A 20,371-nucleotide genomic window follows, 5' to 3' on the forward strand; every position below is an offset into this window, starting at 1 on the left:
AGGCAGAGTGCAGTCCAGTACACACCAATATGTATACCAGGCAGCGTGCACTCCAGGACACACCAATATGTATACAAGGCAGCGTGCAGTCCAGTACACACCAATATATATTCCAGGCAGCGTGCAGTCCTGTGCACACCAATATGTATTCCAGGCAGTGTGCAGTCCTGTACACACCAATATGTATTCCATTCAGCTTGCAATCCAGTACACACCAATATGTATACCACTCATCATGCAGTCCAGTACACACCAATATGTATTCCAGGCAGTGTGCAGTCCAGGACACACCAATATGCATACCAGGCAGCGTGCAGTCCTGTACACATTAATATGTATTCCCTGCAGCGTACAGTCCTGTACACACCAATATGTATTCCAGGCAGCGTGCAGTCCAGTACACACCAATATGTATTCCAGGCAGCGTGCAGTACAGTACACACCAATATGTATTCCAGACAGCGTGCAGTCCATTACACACCAATATGTATACCAGGCAGCGTGCAGTCCTGTGCACACCAATATGTATTCCAGGCAGCGTGCAGTCTAGTAGCGCACGCTGGGGGGGGGGGGGGGGTTCTGAGTACCCAGAACCCCCCCAGGAGTCTAAGGGGCCTATGCTGAAAGCTGAGGGTCCCCTCTTTCCATTGGTACAAGAATTTTAAAAATCGGCCCTTGGGAACTGGAGATATCTGACTTCAAAGCAGTGGTCCCCATCAGGGGCGTAACTATAGCACCGCAGCCCCCGCCACCGCGGGGGGGCGCTGTGCATGTGGGGGCTGCAGTGCTATAGTTACCCCCCAATCCCCCGCAGACTTACGTATCTTGCTGGTCCCAGCGGCTCCGTTCTTCTGATGAGGACCACAACAAAATGGCCGCCCCCATATAGCAAACAGTTCTCTGAAACTGTCTGCTGTACGGGGGCGGCCATTTTGTGGTGGTCCTCAGCAGATGAACGGACGGAGCCGCCGGGACCAGCGCGATAGGTAAGACTGCGGGGGAGGGGGTTAGCATAGGCGGCAGGGCGACGGGGCGGCCGGGGGGTGCTCGACGGGGGGTGGGTATGGGCGCCCCCTTCCCCCCTAACGGCGGGGGGGCGCCCAAAACGTAGCTACGCCACTGGTCCCCATCCAAGCTTGTTAATTGCTCTTAGTTTTTCTGAGGGCATATTCCAAAAGCTGAAACTCCCCCCCTTTGATGGACACCAGTAGCTTGTCTCTACTTTTCCGAGAACCAGAGATATCAGCCTTCCAGCAGCTGGTTACTGCTCCAGCTCCACACACCTGGTATGTATTTTTATTTTCTCGTTGGCAGATTGCTCTGCCTCCTGAACTCTGATCCCCTAGTCCCAGTACCATTTGGTAGGTGGGATTCTCTAGTTTTTAATTCCATTAAAATATAAGAAATCTATTTCTGGGAACTGGTGATTTCTGCAGTCAAGCAAGCTGTCCTCCCACCAGACAGTTATGAATAATAAGCCCACTCAACTATACACCCCTCCTCTGTGTATTACACATCCTCTACCACCCTGGAAGTTATGTATCAGGGCCCCTTCATTCAGCCCAATGCCCTCTTCTCCCACCCCATCTCCCACCATCTGTGCAGTAAAGGTGTAATTAGTGGAAATTACTGATCCAGGCCCTACATGCTGAGCGGTTGATATAATACCACCTACCACCCGGGGACATCAAAGCTTCCCCCACCCTTACCACTGGAGGATCGGTAGGTGCCGCAATACATTGCAATGCCCAGGGGTCTACACGGCTGTTGACGCCCCTGTATGTATGTATATATATATATATATATGTATGTATGTTGTGGAAGTCTAGGTACACACACGCCATTTTGTGATAGTATGGCCGCCATTTTGGTTCGCAGAGTTGCGCAAATAAAGTTTCCATACCCGAGTAAGTGTGACAATGTGGACCAGAAGAGTAGACATACTATCACACATAAATTCATAATAACACACTTACACGAAATGATATATAGTTAAAAGGTTTAGAACGCCACACATAGCTTAGTTAGCCCTGCACACACCTGATTGTATCGTGTTTAGTACCGTTCCGTTCAGCTCATCATGCAAAGTATTCCGGTCATTGCGAATATTTCGCAATGTACACTGTCCGATAGTTATGGACATAATCCATATTCCAGAGACAGTTTCTGTTGTAAGTAGTTAACAAAGGAAACTAGCTCAAACCGGTTCTTATCCCTGCTGACGCCGAAACCACCAAACAAAGGACTCTTAAAGTTCACTCCCCTGCACCTGGTCAGACCAGGTACAGCGTCTAACCTCCAATCACAGTGGACCGGACATATGATCTCTGACCAATGAGAATGGCCTTTGACCTCCCCTTTCTGACCCTATAAGATAGGCGACCCAGAGCAGCCAGGGTCTCTTCGGCACAACTACCTTCCCTGGACCTTCCTACCGGACTATCGCTCATTCCTGAACGATAGTGAGCTCTGACCGGACTGCGCTTCGCATACTAGATGACCACGGTAAACGGTTGCATTTTCACGGTATTTATTCTTAAAGTATTGTTGGCTGATTGTGTCTTGTATTATTGTATTCTTTCCCCTTAGCAGAGTTTGTTAGTATTCATTGTTAGTATATTGTATCACTTGTTATACCTGTTTATTCTTATTTCTGTAACCCCCTTTTGTCCATTAGGGACTTTAATACAACCTTTTATATGGAGTTCTAACCTCCTTACTTCTATTCAGTGGTCGTGTCTGGTTATTCGCATAATAGCGATAAGGTACATTGCGGACTCTGTCCTTTAAAGTATATTCGCAGAATTAGAGACAAAGTCCTGCGAAGGGATCTCTTATCAAGGTATTGGTTCTTAAGTGTATAACATACAATTAAAAGGTACGCTACGCTGCGCTACGTTTTGTTCGCACGTAGCTAGGTATAAAGGGTAAGCAGGTTACGGACACATTACGTAACCTGCGCTTTCCACTTATTGTCTCCCTGGTCATATCATATCCACATTAACAATGTATGTGTGTGTATATATATATATATATATATATATATATATATATATATATATATATATATATATATATATATAGAATTTGTAGGACGGTCAGTCACTCCAAATGACTTGTAAATGGCTTGCTTCAGTCGGTGCCTCCACAATAAAGTATCATACAGAGACGGAGGGGTGCGGCACTCACGACTTATTCTTTATCAAAGAAGATGCAGGGAGCCAATGTAAACAACGTTTCAAATTTTATAATTTTCCGTCAGGTTTATAAAAATACAACATACAAACATACCATTATAGAAGAAGTAAAGATCACCAGAAGTGCGTGGCTCAGCGGGCTGGGACTGCACACCCGCTATCAATTTAGCAGGAGGCTAAAGGCGAGGTGATCTTGCTAAATTGATCAACCTGCTAGCCATTCATAATGCATCAGACAGTCCGATTAAATTTACCTTTGACATTAATGATCGACATGTCCATTTTTTGGATGTCGACGTCGCCATAAAAGATCACTTTATCACTACCAGCGTTTATATTAAAGAAACTGATAGAAACACTGCCCTACAACCGATGAGCTGTCATCCCCCTAATCTCATTAGATCCCTTCCGTTTTCTCAGATGATCAGATATCGGAGGATCAATAACAATGATACTGTTTGTGAAAAACAACTTGATGACCTCATTTGCAAATTCTTGCTACGAGGTTATAACAAAAACCTGTTAATGCAGTGTAAATCCAGAGTCCTTGGCATGGATAGAACCACTTTACTTACCCCTAAAAATAAAACTGATTCTCCTCCTAATGTAGTCACTTGGGTTAACAAATATATCACCTCTACTAATGCTCTGACATCTATTGTCAAACATAATTGGCCCATGATCGAAAGTGATAGATCTCTTCCCTTCAGGTATCACCGTATCATGCCTTGTTATTCCAGAGGTCGAAATTTAAAAGATTTGTTAGTTAATACTAACACGGTTTATAATCCCATTCCTATTGAACCAATGTGGTTAAATCAACTGAAGCCTGGTTGCTTCAGGTGTACTTGCGTAGCCTGCCAATTTATGCTCTCGGGTGACAGTTTTAACCACCCGCATACTGGCAAAACTTTTAAAATTAAACATCACTTCACCTGCTCCTCCTCCTATATTGTATACCAACTTATCTGCCCATGTAGTTTGAACTACATAGGCAAGACTCAAAGAAAATGCAAAGAAAGGATGGCGCTCCACCGTAGCGCCATCCGCCTCGCTCTGTCTAGCGGTAAAGCTGACCAGCCGGTAGCTCGGCATTTTTTAGAACATAAGCATCCTCTCAACAGCTTACGTTTTAGAATTATTGATTGTGTTCCAGCCTCTATTAGAGGTGGTAACCGTCCACTACAATTGTTGCGGTGTGAATCCCGATGGATTCACCGCCTGGACGTGATTTCACCTAAAGGGTTAAACGAACAAATCTCCTTCGCTGTATTTAAATAATCTGCATTTGACTTTATTGTTCCCATTGTCTTATTGTTTAAATTGTGTATTATGCTGCGTTACTCAGATTATTTCTCTTTCTGTTTTACATGGCAGTGTTGCCATGGTGATGGCGTTTCCATTCACTTGGATGACAGTCGCATTGTATGACGTCATCATTACGGTCAAGGGGGCGGGTGTGCAGTCCCAGCCCGCTCAGCCACGCACTTCTGGTGATTTTTACTTCTTCTATAAAGGTATGTTTGTATGTTGTATTTTTATAAACCTGACGAAAAATTATAAAATTTGAAACGTTGTTTACATTGGCTCCCTGCATCTTCTTTGATAAGAATAAGTCGTGAGTGCCGCACCCCCCCGTCTCTCTCTATATATATATATATATATATATATATCCTTCCTTGAGGAGGCACTCTCAATCCAAGCTAATAGAATTTAGCAGACGAACACATAAACCAGGTGCCTTCCGTGTAGTAGGGTATGTATGTACGCCAATTGTATATTCTTCCTGACGGCGGCACTCAGCGTAATAAACACACCAGGTGCACCTTGATAAAAAGGCCGGACGGCCTTGAAACGTCGGTTTCTTACAAAACTGCCTCTGGTGTGTTTATTACGCTGAGTGCCGCCGTCAGGAAGAATATTGTAAGACAGTGGCAGGGAAAGTCATAGACGGCAGGTACCTTTCCCCTAGAATCCTGTCTTATGGCATATAGACTGCAGGCTGTTTCAATCTGTGTGGTAAGCTCCGGCTTACAAAGGGTGTTCTGTCCTGGGCTGGTAATCAGGAGAGCACCTGATTCTTTAAAAAGGAGTCAGCCCTCTCCATAGAGCTCTCTCTCTCTCTCTCCCTGGGTGTTGGAGGCAGTAAGCTGCTGCTAGAGAGAGACAAGGCTGTAAGTACTGCATTACTTGATCTATATCTGCTGTGTGTGTCCAGTGTCACATAGTGTGGCCCTGGTATAGAGAGGGACGTTTATTCTGTTTAGTTAGAGCTCAGACGAGCAGGTTTTATTTTCTGTTTTGCCTGAAGTGTAAAGGCTGTTTTTTTAGTTTCTTGCTCTGAGTGCTGCAATAAACTCAGGCAAGCCCTGTTTTGGACCCAAGCCGTGATGTCACTGTCTAAGTCTGTGCCAAATCCTCACCTGTGCCTACCCGTTTGATGGTAAAACCCCACAATATATATATATATATATATATATATATGAGTGGGAAAAAAAGACCGTCGTTATGCGCTACCTGTAGCAGCTACTCTATAAGACCTCCCTGTTAGTGAAGGTCAAGAAATGGAGATGTGTACAGATGTTGGATATAGAGAGCGCTATATAAAACCTCCACCTTACTGTGACATTCAACAGTGGATACCGGATTTGTGATTTATAAACAATTTTTATTTAAAATGAATAATATAGTCAATATCGGACAGTATTCACATAAAAAATAGTAAAATTATAATTCAATTTGTTTCCAATGAGTCGAGACCCAACGCGTTTCGCCGACAAACGGCTTCCTCAGGGGTAGTAGACTCGGGGTTCTGAGCTTATGAAAGGTCTCAGGTTGAATTGTTTTAAAACTTCTTATGACGCTTGGATGACGTCCTGTGGTGTTTGGAGGTCTGTCATACAGAAATCTGTCCAGTATTAATGCCAATAGCACTGTTCAAAGGTTTTGAAGAGCACCCTTTGATGCTGATAAACCTGTCTGACACTTTTCTGTCGGATCCTTATACCGGTTGCGCTGTCCAAAACAATTTTTTTGGCGGACACCAGAGGTGTATGAATCGCTTTCTCTCACTGAGACACTGAGAGAAAGCGATTCATACACCTCTGGTGTCCGCCAAAAAAATTGTTTTGGACAGCGCAACCGGTATAAGGATCCGACAGAAAAGTGTCAGACAGGTTTATCAGCATCAAAGGGTGCTCTTCAAAACCTTTGAACAGTGCTATTGGCATTAATACTGGACAGATTTCTGTATGACAGACCTCCAAACACCACAGGACGTCATCCAAGCGTCATAAGAAGTTTTAAAACAATTCAACCTGAGACCTTTCATAAGCTCAGAACCCCGAGTCTACTACCCCTGAGGAAGCCGTTTGTCGGCGAAACGCGTTGGGTCTCGACTCATTGGAAACAAATTGAATTATAATTTTACTATTTTTTATGTGAATACTGTCCGATATTGACTATATTATTCATTTTAAATAAAAATTGTTTATAAATCACAAATCCGGTATCCACTGTTGAATGTCACAGTAAGGTGGAGGTTTTATATAGCGCTCTCTATATCCAACATCTGTACACATATATATATATATATATATATATATATAATTATTATTTATATACATTTGGTCTATCTATAGTACTTTAACTGACCCGGCATATACTTGGTCACCTAAGTGTCCATCTCTGTGCTTTGCTCCGCCCCTCTCTGGAAACCCCCTTCTGAAAATCCTGCGTTTGCCACTGCAGTCCAGTACACACCAATATGTATTCCAGGCAGCGTGCAGTCCAGTACACACCAATATGTATACCAGGCAGCGTGCAGTCCAGTACACACCAATACGTATTCCAGGCAGAGTGCAGTCCAGTACACACCAATATGTATACCAGGCAGTGTGCCGTCCAGTACACACCAATATGTATACCAGGCAGCGTGCAGTCCAGTACACACCAATATGTATTCCAGGCAGCGTGCAGTCCAGTACACACTAATATATATACCAGGCAGCATGCAGTCCAGTACACACCAATATGTATTCCAGGCAGTGTGCAGTCCAGTACACACCAATATGTATACCAGGCAGTGTGCAGTCCAGTACACACCAATATGTATTGAGGCAGTGATGGCACTGGAAGAGGATAAGTATACTTGCCCAGAGTGTGCTCTCTTAGCCATTCAGTGGCCACCCTTTCTTTTGTACGTTTTTTTTTTTTCAAATCTCCTGCCCGCTACCCGGATGGATGTCGGACCTGCATATGTTCCGCAGTTGCGACCTCCGACTCTGTTCCGATGAGTACAGGACCATGCATCAGTTATACCCAGTGTTTGTTACCACATTTTTACATAGCTAGAGCACATTTACAACATAAAGCAATTACCCTTAGGACAGCAATTATGCCCTTTGGTGTGCTGGGGGTTGACAATCCCTCCCTTTCAGGGGCATTACTAATTTGATTCAGCAGCCTTAAGGTGTCCATACACGTTACAATTATTGTATACAATATCGGATCTCATCGCATCTTGGGTTTGTGATGAGATCTAGTAGAACAAGTATGTGCTGCGCATACTTTTTCTACTAGATCTCATATCACCTCATCTCATCACAAAACCGAGATGCGATGAGATGCGACATTGTATACAATGTTGTATACAATAATTGTAATGTGTATGGGCACCTTTACTCTGTTTTCTTGTTTCTTACCCACCTATTTTCAATCTTCCTAAATACTGTAGCTGTTTCTGTAGATGACTGTGTATCAACCTACATTTAAATGTGATGATTGCTATGAAATATATGGAATGTTTTACTGATCATACACCTGACTGTGGGGGTTATTCAGAGTTGATTGCAGCTATGCAAATTCGCAAGCCTATTGATTATCGAACTGCGTATGCGTACGGATCATAGCACGCATGTGCGAACCCAAAAAAGCAAATAAAACAAATCAGCATCTAATGTAATCACAAACTAGTTTTTCAAACTTCCATCCCGTCTGCCGCTTCGGTGCCACTCCTAGATGGGCCACGTGTTTGTGCCGCACACTTGTGTCGCTTATCATCGCCATCCAGCTACCTCGGTGCAGCCTTTTGGCCTAAAAACAATATTGTGAGGTGTTCAGAATAGACTGGAAATGAGTGGAAATGATTGTTATTGAGGGTAATAATAGCGTAGGAGCAATAAAAAACTAAAATGTGATTTTAGTGTTTTATATGGTGTTTAAAAAAAATCAGAACCCAATTTGGTTGACAGTGAGCCGGCGTTAGTGGGTGGTAAGGGGACATTTTCTGGGAGTGTCCGGAGAAATGCAGGCGTGCACAGGGGATTTCAGGGATGGACTGTGACATCAGCTCTGGCCCCGATCAGCCTGATTCTGTCACACAGTTGTTGAGTCGCACAGACTGAGAACAAATCATTAGATGGTGAGTTGTGAATGGATCGGCAGATGGCCGGTGATCAGCGACTCATTCGCACACCATACGCAGAAGTGCATGGGGCGGGTTATCACTCTGTCTGTGCGGGGCCGATCTGATCGCAGGGGCTCTGCAACTTCGCACAGCAGCCATCAGGCCGGAATCAGGAACTGTAATCCTACAAAATCTCTGACCTTGTACAAGTAATACCTAGAAGAATCGCTGCTGTTGTGTTCCAGACTCCCCGGAGAGACACAGGAATGGCCACATTGTGCGCAACGTCTCCGCAATTAATGCACATTTTACAGGAACTTAGAACAAACCATGAACTCACCTCTGACCCATCACAGAACTCAGGGCCTGATTCAGACATAGGCTGTGTATACTAGCGAACAGGTCAGTGCCCTGATGTATGCCCCCCCCTCTCCCATATCCCCCCACTAGCATGCAAGGGGCTGTGTACGAGAACAGGGGAGAGAAATAATTTCATGGTCTCCGGCCACCGAGTGATTTTTCTCCCCATCAGTAACATGTCAGTCTGTCATGTCCGCCGGAGATGGGCAAATAGGGGGCGGGAGCTGATGTCATGATGTCAGCCGCCCATCCCGTGCAGGCATCGGTTCTCCTGCATTCCCAGGGGAACACCCATAATACACTGGTCGCTCCCCAGCTGTTATTGACCACTATGTACATAACAACTTTTTTAAAGTAAAAAACCTTTTCAAGGTTTCTTTTTAAGGCTCATCAAACAGTGGCGTGCAGTACTCACGGTAAGCTGGAGATAATAACGCGCATCAAGGTATCTTTCTCTTGTGTACTTTATCACTTTATCAAAGCATGGATGGGGGGGGGGGGCATATCATTAAATATATCTATTTTGTTCCTATCCCTCCTGCGACCTAAAAGTGGAATATAAACTAGCACGTTCCTGTATTACATAGAACGTTCCTCTTCTCCGCCTCTGGTAATATGCACCGATCTCACTGAACGATAGATAAAGCAGTGGACCCTTCACCAAGGTTCAGTCTCCCTTAGAAGTGACACAAAACACCAAATACACCCCTTATCTGGGATAGGCGTCTCCTCTTCTCCGACTGGTCTAAGCTTTCCAATACCAAGATTCCACGGGATCCTTTATGAATTCCCACGAACAGGCTCCATGCAGTGGTATATCATATGAAAATAAACAATGGAACCAATATAGTGTGACACTGTATTTAATTTATAAAAATGAACACAAGTAAAATTCCATAAAATCTTCTAAAAACAATTCATGATGCTGGAAGGGGGATAACACAATTACCGGAGTCGGTGGAGACCTCGTTGGAATGGAGCCATCAAACAAGCGCTAGTAAAAGACGTCCCGGGCACTCTCCGACTAGGCAAGCTGCAGGCGATCCCGGCAAAGGTGTCCTCCCGGCTCAGCGGGTGTACGTAGGTCCGACGCGTTTCGACCGACACTTCGGTCTTTTTCAAGGATGTAATGAGTCCATATACGTTGTCCCTATTTAAGGGATAAATGTCCAATCACAAAAGAGCAGTTCCGTTCACTCGTGAGCAGCGTCGCGTGTTGCCTTGGAGACTGTTACGGCTAGTGATCACTGCCCCGCTTCCGTCCATATCTTATGTATGGTTTTGCCCCACTTCCGGATGAGCGGACTTTGTCTGTATCAGTTGTTTCTATTGTCGGCAAATGGATCTTTGCGGTAATACAGATCATTGGTGCTATACGGAAGTTCCATACTTGAATGTAATCACAGGATGCATGATAAGAAGCAAAAAAAATACAAATTAGTACGAATATCCATATAACAATGTAAATAATCATTAATTCCTTAGCAGCTGGATATAATATATATATAGCAGGTGATTAAAAAGATTTTTCCTTAAACAGCACATATTTAATAAAAAACGATGATAAAAAATATGGGTATAAAAACCAAAGAGTAAAAATTACAGGAACCATTTTATCTCGAAGTCCTTATTAAGGCCATGAGGATGAAGAGTGTTCAGGTTATAGATACATTTCATTTCTTCTCTGGCCAATTGTGATGCATGCTCTTTTGTGATTGGACATTTATCCCTTAAATAGGGACAACGTATATGGACTCATTACATCCTTGAAAAAGACCGAAGTGTCGGTCGAAACGCGTCGGACCTACGTACACCCGCTGAGCCGGGAGGACACCTTTGCCGGGATCGCCTGCAGCTTGCCTAGTCGGAGAGTGCCCGGGACGTCTTTTACTAGCGCTTGTTTGAGAGCTCCATTCCAACGAGTTCTCCACCGACTCCGGTAATTGTGTTATCCCCCTTCCAGCATCATGAATTGTTTTTAGAAGATTTTATGGAATTTTACTTGTGTTCATTTTTATAAATTAAATACAGTGTCACACTATATTGATTCCATTGTTTATTTTCATATGATATACCACTGCATGGAGCCTGTTCGTGGGAATTCATAAAGGATCCCGTGGAATCTTGGTATTGGAAAGCTTAGACCAGTCGGAGAAGAGGAGACGCCTATCCCAGATAAGGGGTGTATTTGGTGTTTTGTGTCACTTCTAAGGGAGACTGAACCTTGGTGAAGGGTCCACTGCTTTATCTATCGTTCAGTGAGATCGGTGCATATTACCAGAGGCGGAGAAGAGGAACGTTCTATGTAATACAGGAACGTGCTAGTTTATATTCCACTTTTAGGTCGCAGGAGGGATAGGAACAAAATAGATGTGTTTCTGACACATCTCCCCCCTTTTTGTTTGTATTTTCTTTTGTGGTACGGGGTTACCACAAGTGTTCAATATCCCCCCAGCAGACCTACAGCGCTGAAATCCTTATAGTTCAATACACACTTTTTTGCATATCATTAAATATATTTAAGTTTAGGGGTATGAAAAGTGAATTAGATATATATATATAGGGTGCGTGGTGGGAGAGAGGGACATAAAATATTAAAGGATTGTATAAGTAAGACGTGGCAGATTACCGGCCCCCATACACTATGCGTTTTGGGCCAGATTTCATGAGAAATCAGCCTAAATAACAAGTGTCTGACTTCCGATCTGTTCCACATCGGATCAGACCCGGAGATGATACGTGATATCTCCAGGTTGGACGCCCTCCCAGCAGCAGGGAACTGGGATCGCATTTGATACATATCATGCAGAAGGGCCACAAGTGATGTATCAAAGGGGAATTGGGTGGTTTGCCCACCGCTCTCTGCCCGACAGCTGTCCGCCTGGAACTTATGTGGCACAATATGCAACATGCTGTCATTACAGCATGTGGTATAATATGTAATGAGAATTTCGGTGTTTGGTATAATGTGTAATATGTATTACAGAGTGTGGCATAAAGTTTAATGGGCATTACGGAGTGTGACCTAAATGTATAATGGGCATTACGGAGTGTGACCTAAATGTGTAATGGGCATTACGGAGTGTGACCTAAATGTGTAATGGGCATTATGGAGTATGACCTAAATGTGTAATGGGCATTATGGAGTATGGCATAATGTGTAATGGGCAATACGATGTCAATTTTTGCTGCACGCCTTCAGCGTATCCATGTCTATACCGTGTGTATATTTATACATAAATAAGTAACCATCTGTTTAGTTTGTACTGATGCTCAGTTGGCGGTCATAAGGCCCATACACACTTGACGATTTTCAGCTGAAAATCGCCTAGTGTGTATGGGCCAGAGATCCCCGACTAGCGATGATGCGCGCTCCCGCATCATCGCTAGCGAGGTGGGAAGTCTGCTGGTTTTACCAGCACATCTAGCGATGATGGCTGGTTTTTTAGCCATCATCGCTAAATGTGTACGGCAGCAGGGCTGAAAGATCACAGACTTAAAGTCTGACCGCCCGCTCCCTCCCCCTGCTTATACTCACCCCTCCTCGCTCCCACACTGTCCGGTCACAGGCTGCAGATATGCACGCAGCGCAGCCTCCTCTCCCCCTCCTCCAGGCTACAGTACACAGCAGCACGTCGGAGCGCCCCGCCCCCCCAGCCGAACCCCCGCCCCCATCCCACTGGCCGCATCCTCCCTGCTCCTCCGCTGACCACCAATGTTAAAGGCAGTGATATATACATTGCTGGCACATGCCAGCAATGTATATATTTCTGCCACCACTGGCCACCAATGATATTTATAATGCAGTAATATATACATTGCTGGCACAGGTCAGCAATGTATATATTACTGGCACCAATGTTATTAATAAGCCAGTAATATATACATTGCTGGCACAGGTCAGCAATGTATATATTACTGGCACCACTGGGCACCAATGTTATTAATAATCCATTAATATATACATTGCTGGCACATGCCAGCAATGTGTATATTGATGGCACCACTGGCCACCAATAATGTTTATAATGCAGTAATATATACATTGCTGGCACAGGTCAGCAATGTATATATTACTGGCACCACTGGGCACCAATGTTATTAATAATCCATTAATATATACATTGATGGCACATGCCAGCAATGTAAATATTACTGGCACCACTGGGCACCAATGTTATTAATAAGCCAGTAATATATACATTGCTGGCACAGACCAGCAATGTATATATTATTGGTGCCACCGGGCTCCAATGATTACGTATTAGCAAGTAATATATACATTGCTGGCACAGGCCAGCAATGTATATATTCAGGGACATCTTAATGCAAGGGCTTGATGGGCAGTTGCCCTAGGGCCCCATAATCCTAGGGGCCCAAGTTCCAGTAGCGGACTGTGTCGGGTGGCAGGATGGCATGTGCCCCCCCAGCCAGTACACTATCTGTCACCATCACCGGCCACCCTTACGCTGCCGTCACCCACAATCCGTCACCATCACCCACTGCCCATCACCCTCACGCTGCTGTCACCCACTGCCCGTCACCCTCATCCACCACCCTCATGCTGCTGTCACCCACTATCCATTACTATCACTCACTGCTCGTCACCCTCACACCGATGTCGCCCTTATGCTGCCGTCACCCACTATCCATCGCTATCACCCACTATCCATCGCTATCACCCACTGCCCATCACCCTCATGCTGCTGTCACCCACTATCTGTCACTATCACCCACTGCCCGTCACCCTCATCCACCACCCTTACACTGCTGTCACCCGCTATCCATCACTATCACCCACTGCCAATCACCCAGTGGTGTGTGGCATATTGTGTAATGGGCGTTCTAGTATGTGGTATAATGTGTAATGGACATGATGGTGTGAATAATTTTCTCCCTACGTGCATGGCTACAAATAAAATGTTTGCCGTGCACACGGGTGGGATTTTGCCAGCAATCAGTTCTGAATCAGGCACCAAGAACAGGAATGCACTGATTAAAATGGACCCTGCTCCCACCCTTGGAATTCAAACCCAGCCCATTATGTAAATAGCCTTGTATATGAAAGATTTTCAGCAAAGTCTTTCGCCTCCTGAAAATCTCTCGCTCTTTGAGGAAAATAGTCTAGTGTGTACGCACTACTTTGGTGAAAGATATATCTATCAAAGATTTTGGCAAAGTCTTTTGAAATGAAAGTCTACTAGTGTGTATGGGCCTTTAGACTTGCCCATCCAATGGTGCACCCCGTAATAAAATATACTGCGCATGCATATGAGCTTAATATCATCAGTGACTGCATGTACGGACGGGAGCAGGGGGTGGGTAACGTCACTGACCGATATATCGGTATTGATCAGTCTGTGTGATATCCACAGACTGATCGGGCCGGAGCGGACGTCGCACAACCTCCCTGATAACGCCTGGGCGCGCCTGCATCTTTCCTGACACTTTCAGAAAACGGTCGGGTGACCCCCACAAACGCTGGATTCCTGTCCAATGGACTTGCGATTAGAAAAGATGCTGGGTTTTATCACTGGTTGGCCTAGCGCATGTACGCTACGATCCATACGCACGAGCCGTCATTCAATTACCGCCGGGCCAGCGAATATAGCAATCAGGTCTGAATAAGTCCCTACAGTATATTCCACAGGTGGATCTGTGGTCTGTTTACATACCGAGACCCCCACTCTTCTATCTTTAAGCTGGGGGACTGATTTTTCTCTAATGAACTCTTCCCTCTTAAGCAGTAGAGCTTTGCTTTTATCTTGTTATCCAGTGGCGTAAATACGGGAGAAATCACATCCAATCCCTCTTGAGCCCCCCAGGACCTTCCTGTGCGATACCAACACACACACCACCTTATATAACTATATTTATGCAAGTGTGTAAATATATTTTTATAAATCTTGTTAAATCGCACCACAATTATTTTAAATAAATTGCTTAGCAGCTATACCTAGAATTAGAACCTGTGACTGATCTCACTGGAGGCAGACACCATACAGATAGAGCAGTTTGCTCCTGCACCATTAGTGTGCAGATGTTGCTATTATTAGGCAGAGCTATGTAGTGTAACTTCATACAACTAAAATCCACAAACAGCTCAATCAGTAAGGTGTCTGCTTCTAGTAGCACGGGGCATGGGTTCTAATACAGGGTGTGACCTCCTGCATAAAACTATTGGCAGAGGACGTCGCAACCGTAGAGTCTATCGCACAGCCAGTTGTCTATGAGACCTGCCATGGAACATGAAATAATCATGTGTCAATGTGAACGCCAAGAGTTCCAGGAGAAAGCTGATATCAGGTTCACTATATTGTGTATTGCCCATGTGTCACCTCCTCTATTCCCCCATCATGGGGAATACATGTATATAGGCTGGTGACGTGGCTACCACAGTATTATCGGTACTTGTTTCCTAGCACGGCCACACCGATTAAGATCGGGGTGGTCGTGCTTAAAAAAATCGGGTCGATCGCATCGCATGCGATTTGGTCGCATCCGATGCGACCGATGCGACCGACCGATTTTTGACCCGATTTTTTCATTAAATCCAATGTAAAATGGGTCCCAGGGACCCAATTTTACATTGGATTGAATGAAAAAAATTCAGAACCCCCCCAAATTTAAGTACGTGGAACCCGAAGCGTGGCGAGCGCAGCGAGCCCGCGAGGGGCGGCGGTACGCGTCCTCCGACCTTTTCATGCCCTACTATCCACTACGGCGTGGAGTGAGAATAGAATAGTGTGGCGAGCGCAGCGAGCCACCGAGCCCGAAGCGTGGCGAGCGCAGCGAGCCCCGCGGATACCTTCACAGGTAAACGCGTCCCTTCGCGGGCTTCACAGGTCTCCGCGTCGCCACGGACACCTGTGAAGCCCGCAAGGGGACGCGTATAACTGTAAAGGTATCCGCGTCCGCTCGCCACGCTTCGGGCTCGGTGGCTCGCTGCGCTCGCCACACTATTCTATTCTCACTCCACACCGTAGTGGATAGTAGGGCATGAAAAGGTCGGAGGACGCGTACCGCCGCCCCTCGCGGGCTCGCTGCGCTCGCCACGCTTCGGGTTCGCGTCTATCGTGGGGCGACGACGGGGACATTTATAATGTGAAATGGGTCATATTGACCCATTTCACATTTTTGGACATTTTTACACTATTTCAATGTTAAAAATTTTTTTTAACATTGAACCCTATGTAAAAATCGGGTGCATCGCGTCGCATCGCGTCGGGACCCATGTTAATGGTCCCGACCGACGCGATGCCCCCGATATTTTCCCTTCCCGACAAGATTTCAATGTTAAAATTTTTTTTAACATTGAAGTCAATGGAAATATCGGGGGCATCGCGTCGGTCGCGTCGGGACCAATCTTAATGGTCCCGACCGACGCGATGCCCCCGATTTTTGCTTCCTAGCCGGCAAAATGGACCTGATTTCAAAAGAAATCGGGTCCATCGGGGTAATCGTGTCCCTTAATTAAGGGACACGATTACTAACGATTGTGGCCGTGCTAGGAAACAAGTACCGTATTATCTGCTATACATATATTAATGGAACTGGGACCTATACAAAATAATACGCACTAGCCACTTAGGTGCCACTGGTAATGCGCTATGCACTTTAGACTAGGGATGGCCATCTATGGTTTATGGCTGATGTAGAATAGTTTTGACATCGATGGGGGAGTACCAGATGGTTTCCCACCCTCGATGTCAAGCTCAAATGATTAGTTTAATTTTGCTGTTTCCTGAAACACGGAGCATAGCTCCACCCAGGATACTCGTAAAGTCGCGCTCCTGTATTCTGATTGGCTCACAGGCCACTCAGTCAAAGATAATGGATGGCCATCGATATGTAAAAACATCGATGGTCATCCATTGCATAGTTATGCACCATCAATGTTCAATTGCACTTTTGCCATCGATGGCAAAGGCAACGATGGCATCCCTACTTTAAACCCTACCAATACTGCGCTAGCCACTTTAGACGTCGCCGATACTGCGCTAGCCTCTTTAGATGTCGACGATACTGCGCTAGCCACTTTACACTCCGCCGATACTGCGCTAGGCACTTTAGACTCCACCGATACCGTGCTAGCCACTTTAGATGCCACTGATACTGCGCTAGCCACTTTAGATGCCACTGATACTGCGCTAGCCACTTTAGATGCCAATGGTACTGCGCTAGCCACTTTAGATGCCACTGATACTGCGCTAGGCACTTTAGATGCCACTGATACTGCGCTAGCCACTTTAGATGCCACTGATACTGCGCTAGCCACTTTAGATGCCACTGATACTGCGCTAGCCACTTTAGACTCTGCCGATACTGCGCTAGCCACTTTAGATGCCACTGATACTGCGCTAGCCACTTTAGATGCCACTGATACTGTGCCAGCCACTTTAGATGCCACTGATACTGCGCTAGGCACTTTAGACTCTGCCGATACTGCACTAGCCACTTTAGATGCCACTGATACTGCGCTAGCCACTTTAGATGCCACTGATACAGCGCTAGCCACTTTAGATGCCACTGATACTGCGCAAGGCACTTTAGACTCTGCCGATACTGCACTAGCCACTTTAGATGCCACTGATACTGTGCTAGCCACATTAGATGCCAAAGATACTGCGCTGGCAACTTTAGACTCCACCGATACCGCGCTAGGCACTTTAGATGCCACTGATACTGCGCTAGCCACTTTAGATGCCACTGATACTGCGCTAGCCACTTTAGATGCCACTGATACTGCGCTAGCCACTTTAGATGCCACTGATACTGCGCTAGCCACTTTAGATGCCACTGATACTGCGCTAGCCACTTTAGATGCCACTGATACTGCGCTAGCCACTTTAGATGCCACTGATACTGCGCTAGCCACTTTAGATGCCACTGATACTGCGCTAGCCACTTTAGATGCCACTGATACTGCGCTAGCCACATTAGATGCCACTGATACTGCGCTAGCCACATTAGATGCCAAAGATACTGCGCTGGCAACTTTAGACTCCACCGATACCGCGCTAGGCACTTTAGATGCCACTGATACTGCGCTAGCCACTTTAGATGCCACTGATACTGTGCTAGCCACTTTAGATGCCACTGATACTTCGCTAGCCACTTTAGATGCCACTGATACTGCGCTAGCCACTTTAGATGCCACTGATACTGCGCTAGCCACTTTAGATGCCACTGATACTGCGCTAGCCACTTTAGATGCCAAAGATACTGCGCTAGCCACATTAGATGCCAAAGATACTGCGCTGGCAACTTTAGACTCCACCGATACCGCGCTAGGCACTTTAGATGCCACTGATACTGCGCTAGCCACTTTAGATGCCACTGATACTGTGCTAGCCACTTTAGATGCCACTGATACTGCGCTAGCCACTTTAGATGCCACTGATACTGCGCTAGCCACTTTAGATGCCACTGATACTGCGCTAGCCACTTTAGATGCCACTGATACTGCGCTAGCCACTTTAGATGCCACTGATACTGCGCTAGCCACTTTAGATGCCACTGATACTGCGCTAGCCACTTTAGATGCCACTGATACTGCGCTAGCCACATTAGATGCCAAAGATACTGCGCTAGCCACATTAGATGCCAAAGATACTGCGCTGGCAACTTTAGACTCCACCGATACCGCGCTAGGCACTTTAGATGCCACTGATACTGCGCTAGCCACTTTAGATGCCACTGATACTGTGCTAGCCACTTTAGATGCCACTGATACTTCGCTAGTCACTATAGACTCCACCGATACTGACAAAAACAAGGTTTGATACTTGGCGCTGATTGATATTAAGCACTGCAGCTAATACCTAAGGGGAATTACCATACCCCTAGTGGTTTGTAGACAAGAAAAAAGACAGAGTGGTACAGCGCTGTGCTTAATATAATTAATTCATTTATTAAAACAATTTCATAGTTTGAATCAACAATTTAAAAATATTTAATTTTCAATGTGGCCAACATTGGGACAAACAAGACTAACAAACATATATTAGAATGAAGCTTCCCTCAGGTAGACCCCTTGTAAAAGTGTTAGTGGGGGTAATTAGTAGCAGCATGCAGTTAAGTAGCAATAATGGAGGGTTAATGATAGCTTTAAAGTTATTGAAGTTATCCCTCTGTTAGTACCGGTAACTTTTGCAAATCACAATCCTTGATTATTTCAAATGTGCACATTCAATAGGATAAATACTTAAGTGAGCATCCGGGCAAACAACAGGGAGCCTGCTTGCAGTCTTCTAAACGAACCTCTCCGACCACTGATTGTATATTGGAAGTGGTCCTATCTGAGACGGGTCCGTCAGTGCTGTCAGGTAGCAGCTTCTATCCCCAATCCTCTACGCCTTTCTCCACCTTTTGCTCCGTCAGCGGCTTCCTCAGGAGGTAAACCAAAAGGCGATGAATCATAATCATCAATGGTTTATGGTTAGTTTTGCCATCAATGGGGGAAACCCATCCCTCCCTCCACCCACCCCCCAACAATGGCACAGCATAAGCAAATAGTTTCTTTCCCAAAAGTGCATGGACAGATAGCCAAAGAAAATAGAAGACCATCGATAGTAAAAACATCGATGATCATTCATTAGATATTAAGCTGCCATCAATGACTGTTATTACCATCGATAACAATCAACGATGGCGACCGCAACGATGGCCGTCCCTACATTAGACCCCACCAATACTGCCTAGCCTCACACTGTAACTGTATTGCACTTCGTCTTCAGACACCCGAGTAGCAGCCGCGGAGGTGTCAGCCAGAAGCCAGTGCTTCCTTCCCGGCCGGGGTCTCACCTCAGATACCGCCAGAACACAGCAAGCAGCGCACCTTTCCCGCCCATCGCTGAACAGGAGCACCTCTCCTGTCCTGAAGTTGAACCTCTCATTCGCCCGCCCCGCAGCAGCCTGAGGCTCCGCCCAGCTCCTGACGTTAGAAAGATCCTTCGGCCGGATGCCAGCAGCAGCAGCAGCGCCCTGGCGGAGTGACACAGAAACACACAGCTGCTGCTAGAAAGGAAATAGTCCCAGGCTCCCAGCAGCACGACAGGGCACCGGCGGAGTGAGATACCATAGCACAAGGCAGTGAGAAGAAGCCGCATCACACACGGGATAGTGGGTGTTCTGTGCTTGGGGATCCCCTGTGTGTGTGCCCCTCACCCTCAGTTACTCATAGCTGCAAATGTGGAGATTGCTTATTAGGAGGAGGGGAGATCTGGGATGACGTCACCAGAACATCTTACCCCATCATTTCCCCTCAGGTGCTTCCAGACAGTATGGCCAGGCCTAGCCCAGCCATTGCCAATCACAGCTAACACATGATGGGAGGCTAAAAGGCGAACCAGTAATACCCCTTAACCACCAAAGTCCTAAGTCTGACCCAGGATTCTTCAGCCAG

At 45.8% G+C, this 20,371-nt stretch overlaps 1 long non-coding RNA gene across 1 annotated transcript; it reads right to left on the bottom strand.

The window, feature by feature from the left end:
* Positions 1 to 9,904: 9,904 nt before the first annotated feature.
* LOC146072858 (uncharacterized) lies at positions 9,905 to 19,855 on the bottom strand. Its single transcript, XR_014473249.1, has 3 exons — positions 19,771 to 19,855; positions 19,172 to 19,350; positions 9,905 to 10,353 (listed from the first exon to the last, which is right to left on the bottom strand). It is a non-coding gene; the product is annotated as an uncharacterized LOC146072858 (long non-coding RNA).
* Positions 19,856 to 20,371: the final 516 nt, after the last annotated feature.

The sequence above is a fragment of the Crinia signifera genome, chromosome 4 (assembly GCF_055691185.1).
Source record: "Crinia signifera chromosome 4, ASM5569118v1, whole genome shotgun sequence".
Classification (NCBI taxonomy): Eukaryota; Metazoa; Chordata; class Amphibia; order Anura; family Myobatrachidae; genus Crinia; species Crinia signifera.